This window comes from Pinus tabuliformis, chromosome 3_1 (genome assembly GCF_031772625.1).
Source record: "Pinus tabuliformis cultivar Carrire ecotype Pingquan chromosome 3_1, CPIR1, whole genome shotgun sequence".
Lineage (NCBI taxonomy): Eukaryota > Viridiplantae > Streptophyta > Pinopsida > Pinales > Pinaceae > Pinus > Pinus tabuliformis.
The window spans coordinates 454,943,195-454,951,644 of record NC_142301.1 but is presented as its reverse complement, the minus strand read 5'-3'; positions in this window follow the sequence as shown (position 1 = coordinate 454,951,644).

The window sequence follows — 8,450 nt, the reverse complement described above, 5'->3', positions numbered from 1 at the left end:
GGGGGGCAGAAACTCTCAAGGAGAAAAGTTAGATTTGCACTTCATATGCTGCAAAAGAAATGGATCACATGATGCCTCCACATGCAAGTTACCTTGGGAAAAAATTGAGCAGCAAAGAAACCAACCCAAAGGTAAAACTAATGACACAGACAAAGGTAAAGCACCTGAATCCACTCATTATGTTGTGGCACAATGTAATATCGGAGTAAATGAAGATTTATTTAAAGCTTCACTTGCTTCTTTGAAAAATGATTAGTATCCTGATTCAGGAGCACTTGTCGCATGACTCATAGAAAATATTTTTTTGAGGAATTTACTGAAAATGTTGATGGAGCAATATACTTTGCAGACCAATCAAAAATCAAGCCATCAGGGCTTGGCACAATCAGACTCAAATTTCCAAGTCTTCCAAACTTTCTTTTGCATCATGTTCTATATCTCTCATAGCTGAAGAGAAACTTGTTCTTGGTCCACATCTGCCAGCAAGGTCACTTCATTCATATGTTTGATGGAAAGCTTGATGTGAGAAAAGCATCTGACCACTCACTTTTCATGAGGGGAATAGAAGAAGAAAGGCTTCTCAAGTTGCAAGGTACCTCTGGTCATGCACAACATTTCTCATACAATTCTCATTATGAAGAAGGTACACTTCCATCAAGTTTATTATGGCATGCTAGATTTGGACATTTGAACTATGACTACCTCTGTTTGTTGAAGAAAAATGGTGTTGCTAGTTTGCCTACAATTCCTAGGAAGCTTAAGCAATGTGATGATTCCATTCTAGGAAAGCATAGCAAACAGTCTTTTCATGATTCACATTCAGGAGCACATAGAAAACTTGAACTCATTCATTCAGATTTATGTGGTCCAATGCTTGTTCCTTCTGCAAATGGAAATAAATATATGACATTTATTGATGACTACACCAGAATGTGTTGGGTTTATTTATTGAAGAAAAAATATGATGCTTTCAAACATTCAAGAACTTTCATACATGGATTGAAAATGATGCACAATCTCATATTGGCTCTATTCGGACTGTTAATGGAAAAGAATACACTTCAAATGAATTTGAAAACTATCTTCACCAACATCAGATCAAACATAAAACAGCTGTGCCTTATAATCCCCAACAAAAAGTGTAGCTGAAAGAATGAATAGGAAAATATTAAATATGGTGTGCTCCATGATGTTTTTCAAAAATGTAAAGTTGATGCTTTTGGATGATGCAGTTCTTTGTGTTGTATATATAAAGAATAGATGTCCATCTAATGTTATGGGAAACAAGATTCCATATGAAATGTTGTATGGGCACATTCCTTTGGTAAAGCATCTCAGGGTCTTTGGTTCCACCTGTAATGCCTTGATACCAAAGGTACATAGAAACAAACTTGGTGAAAGAAGTCGTAAGTGTATCTTCCTGGGGTATTAAAACACTTCCAAAGCATACCATATCTATGATGAAGTCAATAAAAAGTTTGTTGTATCTAGAGATGTAATATTTCTTGAATCATCCAAAACTGACAATGTTGTTGAGCAGCAACTTGATCACTTGGATAGATTCACAAATGAAAAATCATTTCAAGAATTTGATAATCAGATTTCACATCTTGAAGGGGGGATTCCTATACTAGATCAACATGTGGAATCTTCTTCTGAAGAACTCTCTCCCCCACATGAAACTCCAACAACGGATGATACTTTAAGTGATGTGATTGATAGAATTGGGAGACTCAATCTTGATTCAATCCCAACTCAATCAACAAAGTAGCCTGGACCATCTGAGAAAGGTACCCCAAAGTGGCTGACAAAGACACTTGAAAGTGTTCATCCTGATGAGGTTGGAAAGACAGGAACTAGAAATTCAAACCGGTAAAATGGAGGTGATGTAGATGACTCTGATTCACCTGTTGATATGGATGTTTCTTATGATTTTGAATTTAATTTGTCTACAGATTTTGAACCAACTTCCTTCAAAGAAGTTACTTCTCATGACGAAAGGAAAGAAGTGATGCAAAAGGAGTATGATGTCGTGATAAAGAATGGAACTTGGAAGCTGGTTGATCCTCCATTAGGAACCAAATCAATTGGATTCAAGCGGGTCGACAAGAACAAGTATAAAACTGATGGCTCACTTGACAAGCACAAAGCGAGGATTGTGGAAAAAGTTTTTTCACAAAAGGAATGGTTTGATTATGAAGAGACATCTTCCCCCATAGTAAAATGGGCTACCATCTAGACACTCTTTTCCCTAACAGCTCAAAATGGCTGGAAAGTCCATCACATGGATGTAAAAATTGCTTTCTTGAATGGAGATCTAAAAGAGAATGTTTTTATGTCCTAGCCTGAAGGATTTTCTATGAAAGGAAATGAACATAAATTATTCAAACTCGTGAAATCCTTGTATGGCCTCAAACAAGCACCATGAGCTTGGTATGAAAAACTAACTAAGCATCTTCTGAAACTCAATTTCAAACATTATGTTCTTGAAGAAGCAACTTTATTTGTCAGGAATGTTGGCAAAACAATTGTATATCTTGTGGTATACATAGATGATCTTTTGATTACAACAATCAATGAAAGCTACATTGCATTCATAAAGAAGGAATTGAAGAAAGGTTTTGAAATGACTGATTTGGGCTATGTTCATTACTATCTTGGTATTGAAGTAACTCAACATCCGAAGTCCATATTACTTTCTCAAACGAAGTACATTGGAGATTTGTTGAATAAGTTTGGCATGGAAAAATGCAATCCTCTTACTACTCCAATGGAACAAAACTTAAAGCTCACATCCATTGAAGGAAAAGAATTTGAGGGTGCAACAAAGTGTAGATAACTTGTAGGAAGTCTCAACTACCTAAATACTATGAGACCAGACATTTCGTTTGCTGTTGGAATACTTTCCAGGTTTATGCAAAAGCCTTGTGAGGGACATTGGTATACTGTAAAAAGAGTTCTAAGGTACTTGAAGGGAACTCAAGACTTTGGAATCAAGTATGCACAGGTGGATGACTTTAGCTTGATTGGATACTCTGATTCAGACTTTGATGGAGACAAAGAAGCTAGAGTATCTACTTCTGGTTATGCTATGAGTCTTGGATCAGGAGTTGTCTCCTAGCGATCACGCAAACAATCAGTTCCAACAGATTCCACAACAGGTGTAGAATATGTGGTAGTAGTTGAGGCAACAAAATAAATTGTGTGGCTCAGGAAAATTCTTGAATATTTGCAGGTAAAACAAGTACAATCAACTCCACTCATGATTCAAAATACCTTAGCAACAAAGTTGGCCAAGAACCCAAAGTTCCATGATCGAACAAAGCACATAAATACTAAATATCATTGGATTCAACATCAGGTTGAAGCCAAAACAATCCATCTCTGCCATTGTTCCACTGATGATCAAATTGCAGACATCTTCACCAAAGCACTTGGAAGAAAAAGCTTGAATGATTTAGAATGATGCTTGGACTCACCAACGTCCCTTCAGATTAAGGGGGGAATGTTGACACCTAATCATGAGGATTGGGTGAATAAGTGTAACTGATGAAAATAAATAATAATAAATATGAATAGTCACTGGGAGATGAAGCGAATAGTGTCTCCCTCATGTATATAATAAAGACCAACCTGAATGAATTGGAATGAATTGATTTTGAGAATTTACTGCCTCGTTTGACATCCTCCAATGCTGATGAAGGTGATCTATTGATGAGGTAACATTTTGTCTCCACTACCTCTGCCTGGAATTCCTATCCTAACCCAACACCACTAAGCATGCTTCTTGTCCTTTCCATCAATGTCTTGTTCATTCTTTCTGCAGTTTCATTTTTCTGAGGTGTATATGGAGTAGTCTTCTGCCATGCTATACGACACTTCTTACAAAATTCTTCAAATTCCTTACTACAAAACTCTCCATCGTTATCTTTCCTCACCACCTTTATCTTCTTCTCTGCCTAGTTTTCCACCAGAGACTTAAATTATTTAAACCTGTCAAAGAGTTCAGATTTCTTCTTAAGGAAATATATCCATGTATTCCTTGAGAAGGCATTTATATATTATACTTAGTACACAGACTTACCTAGTGATGGAACCTTCACATGTCCAAAAACATCACTGTGCACAAGCTCTAATATCTATTTTTCCCTCTTACCACCAGAGGGGAAACTCACCCGATTATGCTTCCTGTTAGCGCTTGAGATTTCACCCTAGGCTGAGGAAGGTAAACCTTCAAGGCAAGATCAAACCATTTCACCTCGTAGCTAGCCCTACGAGGTATGAGAAGGCTCTCTTGGGTCAGATTCGGTAGATCTTTCAATATGATAAGCTGACCAATTAGGAATAAAGATTTTAGGCTAGTAAATCGATAAGGGAGGTTGATTTAAAGATTTTTGGGGTTTTGGTGACAATTGAAGGGAGTGCAATTCAGGGTGCAGGGATTGGGCTCAGTTTTTGCAGGGGGATCTTTGGGGCAAGGTAGGAGTGAGTGCTGATGCCTTAATCTGAGATGGATGATCAGGAATGATAGAGGAGGAGCTAAAGAGGGCAAACAACAACTTTGAATCTTCTTTAGACAGTGGAAAACATAGATATTGAACAAAATTAAAAGCTGAGCATGGCATGCATGAATTCAAACTTTATCACTTCATCTGTTCAATTAGCAGCAAAGAAAGAGATGGAACACATAAACACACTTACAATAACATGTAGAGAACACACCATCAACACAACAATCCACAAGAATCCACAATGATGTCTGCAAAACCCTGGCCTTCCTTTTCCTTAAATTGCAGTAATAGATGTACAATATACAATAATGCTTCTCCCACAAGAGTCCAACCATGAAAATGAGAAGGAGAGAGCATAATATAGACCATCTAGACCATCTAACTCCTTTCCCCACCTCTAGGGGTCGAGCTCAGCTTCCTAGGGGCAGTTTGAACTAATTCTAAATTAAGCACTAGATAATAGGCAGTCCAACAACTTGCCTCTATTACTTAGCTAACTGATTCATGCATTAATTATTCACTTTTTACATCAAGGAAGCTTCTAGAAGGGTAAAGAGAGATAAAATCTATCAAAGTGCCATGAAAATATTACATTTATCCATCATCTACAAGTAAAAATAGTCAACCATAGTCAAAATAGTGTTTTTTGACAAAAAAGGTCAATTCTGGCAAAGCTGGCTCGAATGGTCGCGCCCCTTTGCAGCAACTTTTGAGTGGGTTTCACTGGTCCAAATCAGGTGCAAGATGGCTCATTGGAAAGCTTGGTCTGTCTACTTTCCATCCCAAGTGGAATTTCTGAATTTGGAGTTGTTTTACGCCCTCAAAAACCATTTCTCCCAAGGTCACTTTCTGCAACTCAAAAAGTGGGCAGAAAGTCATTTTTTTGATGTATTTTGAGCTTTTGGAGGCTCAAATCTCAAAATCAGGCTTCTCCCAAGTATTGGTAATTTTTCTCTTTGCATGCCCTTTCCAAAAATGCCAAGTTTTCAAAATTCCGAGCAGTCCTCCAAAATGGTCTCACCCGGGGTGAGACCATTCCACGGGAAAAACCTGTAACTTGCACAAAAAATTCACAAATGACAAAATTTTCTCCAAATTTCTTGAAATTTGGGCTGGGAGTCCCCAATCAAGTACCATGCTCAGTCAGAGAGGCTTTGGCCAAAATTTGGAGTGGATCGGGCGTTTTCCTTCGTTTTTGTGCTTTGGCCAACCGTCCTTGGAGCACCTTCGTTCTGGCCGGTATTTTTGACATTTCTCTCAAACCATGAAACCTGTGTAAAAAGTGAAAGAGTTTTTTCTTCCTTGGCATGTTGTGGACAAAAACCTCTCTCAATTTTGCAAAATTCATCTTTGATTGCTCAGAAACAGCTTTTGAGTGAAACTTGTCCCGATGTGTGAAGCAAGGAATTTTGTCGAAATGGAGCGAGATGAAGGGGATAGGGGGCTTCTAAATTCTTGGGGAAATTTTTGGGAGTGGGGAGGGATGTTAGGAAGTAGGGGAAAGTGGAATCTCAGAGATTGAGTGAGGGGAAGGGTTCGAAAAGGACAAAACACAGGTCAAACCTAGAAAATTGCCAGGTTGTAGCTAGAAACTAGGGTTTGTGGAAAAATGAGGAATTTGGCAGATCTGAGTGTTGGGAAGTGTTTGATAAGGTATTTTAAGGATAGGGGAAGGTGTATGAACATCAGGAAACAAGTTTTTCCAGTGATTTGACCATCCAAGAAAAATTGCCTTCAAAACCCTAGGAGAGGGAAATGACCTTGCCTGGGTGGCAACTGAAGCATGAACAAGGTGTCAAATGACTCATTAGACACTGACATGATAATGACAACCCTCTGAATGATGATACACTCAGCTGAATGATGACATAGACTGACATTTGGGCAACTTTGAACAGAGTGAAAGCAAACCCTAGACCTAATGCTTAGTGACCAAATTTTGCTTGAAAACTCTTTGAAATGACAAAATTTGACCTTGACACTTCAAAATCACTTTGTAAGAGCATATTTGATCACTGTAGGAAGGCTGGAAAGACTGACACTAACATTGGCTCCAATGGGGATGGTAGCTCCTTGGAGGTGCCAAGAACCTTAGACATCTGGGAGAGCAGACCAGTGCTTGCAACCATTGGGCGATGGAGTCATGATTTACACCTTTGACACAAGACTTTGACACATTTATTGAATGAAAACTTGACTAAAAACTGACTGAAACTTAACCGAAACTTGACTCAAACCGACTCGATGGCAAACTGAAATAACTTGAAAAAACTCACTCAATAGACCAAACACAAATGACTCATGACTGACTTAACTAAAACAAGAGAAGGGCAGCAGTCCATCAAGATGTGAAATCATGATGACAACCACCGGTGTTTCTTACAAGACTATATACATCAAACTATATCAAAATGCCAATGCAACCAATCAAGCAGATGCCTTCTTGATTGATTCTCCCAATGAGATCTCATGATCAACAATACAAACCTATCACTGGGCATCCAAAAACATAGCTGACCATGATCTCCTTCATCACTGAACACTGCAATAAACACTATCACTGCTGGCTGCAACAAACTTGCTAGAGGATCGTGAAAAACATGAAGATTTGCCACTGCTACCACCTGCTGAAAGAACAAGGTATCCTTTGCTTCAAATTCTGATATGCCTTCATCATGTGCTTCGGAAAGAGTATGTTCCTGGTCCTCAAAAAATTCTGAACACATGGATGAGCAGATCTCTTCTTGGAAAAGTATTTCAGCACATGAAACATATGAAGAATCTGAAAGGGAATCCTGTATGCTCTGATCTTCGGTAGTCAGACAATATGGTAAGTGATCTTCATATGATATGACAGCCAGATTATCATCTTTGTGAAGGAAAACATTATCAGTTTGCTGCTCTACAAGACAATCATCTTCTTCAACAGAGGAAGAAATTTGCCCAACACTTTCCTGACTCTGTGAGCATTGAAAATCTGCTATAGCTTGGGCTGTAACAAGACCTTTCAAGAGCTGATCTATCTCCTCTTCAGACAAAGGAGACAATGCCTTTTGGTTTCTTTTGCTTAAACAATAATTATCTTCATATGACAAGGAACTCAAACTATCATTTAGTACTGAGCTATTGAAAGGAGATTCATCACTTACTTGCACAAAGATCTCACCTTGCTGTTCATGAACATCTGAATCCAGAACTTTGTCTATGATCTCAACAGTAGAGCTTTCTTTGATGGGTTGCATGCTGCTGTCTTCTGTGGGCAGATCTGAAACAACGTTTGCTCTTTCCTCATTTTCAACCATATTGAAATCTTCAGCCTACTGATCTTGGCAAGTATCCTCTAAGATTTCGGTGTGTTGCTGAAATGGCTTTTCATACAGGGCTTCCATGATCTCTTCATCCATGAAATTATCATCTTCATAAAACTTCTCAAGGCTTTCAATAAAACTATAGGAATGCTTGCAACAGTCTTGAACTAAATTTAATGATGGATAAGATGCTTGATATCTTTCAATGAACAAGGCATGAAAATCTTTTAAACAGTAAATACAAGCAGGCGGCAAACTTTCATACCATGATTGAGCTTTACCTTCCAGAGTGGCCAAGAATATCTTCATTAAGCAATCTTCAGGAAAATCAACCTTCAACTTGCGAATATGCATATGAAATCTAACTAGATGTAGAGCAGCATCTTTCTTACCATCATCATTAAACGTAGGCAAATTCCTTGACCAATCTACCTTTGGAATTTTATTTGGAAAACCAGGGATGTGATCTCGGCTCAAGGGAGCATATCTTCTTGCAATCTGATCCATCTTGAAAAGCTCAAAGCTACTGATCTCTCTGCAGTGAAGTCACCATGAAGCATAGGTTGCTGGATTCTTCAGTGAAAGGAGTCGCCAAGTGAATGATTTCAGCTTTTCAAGTGTCTGATCGTTG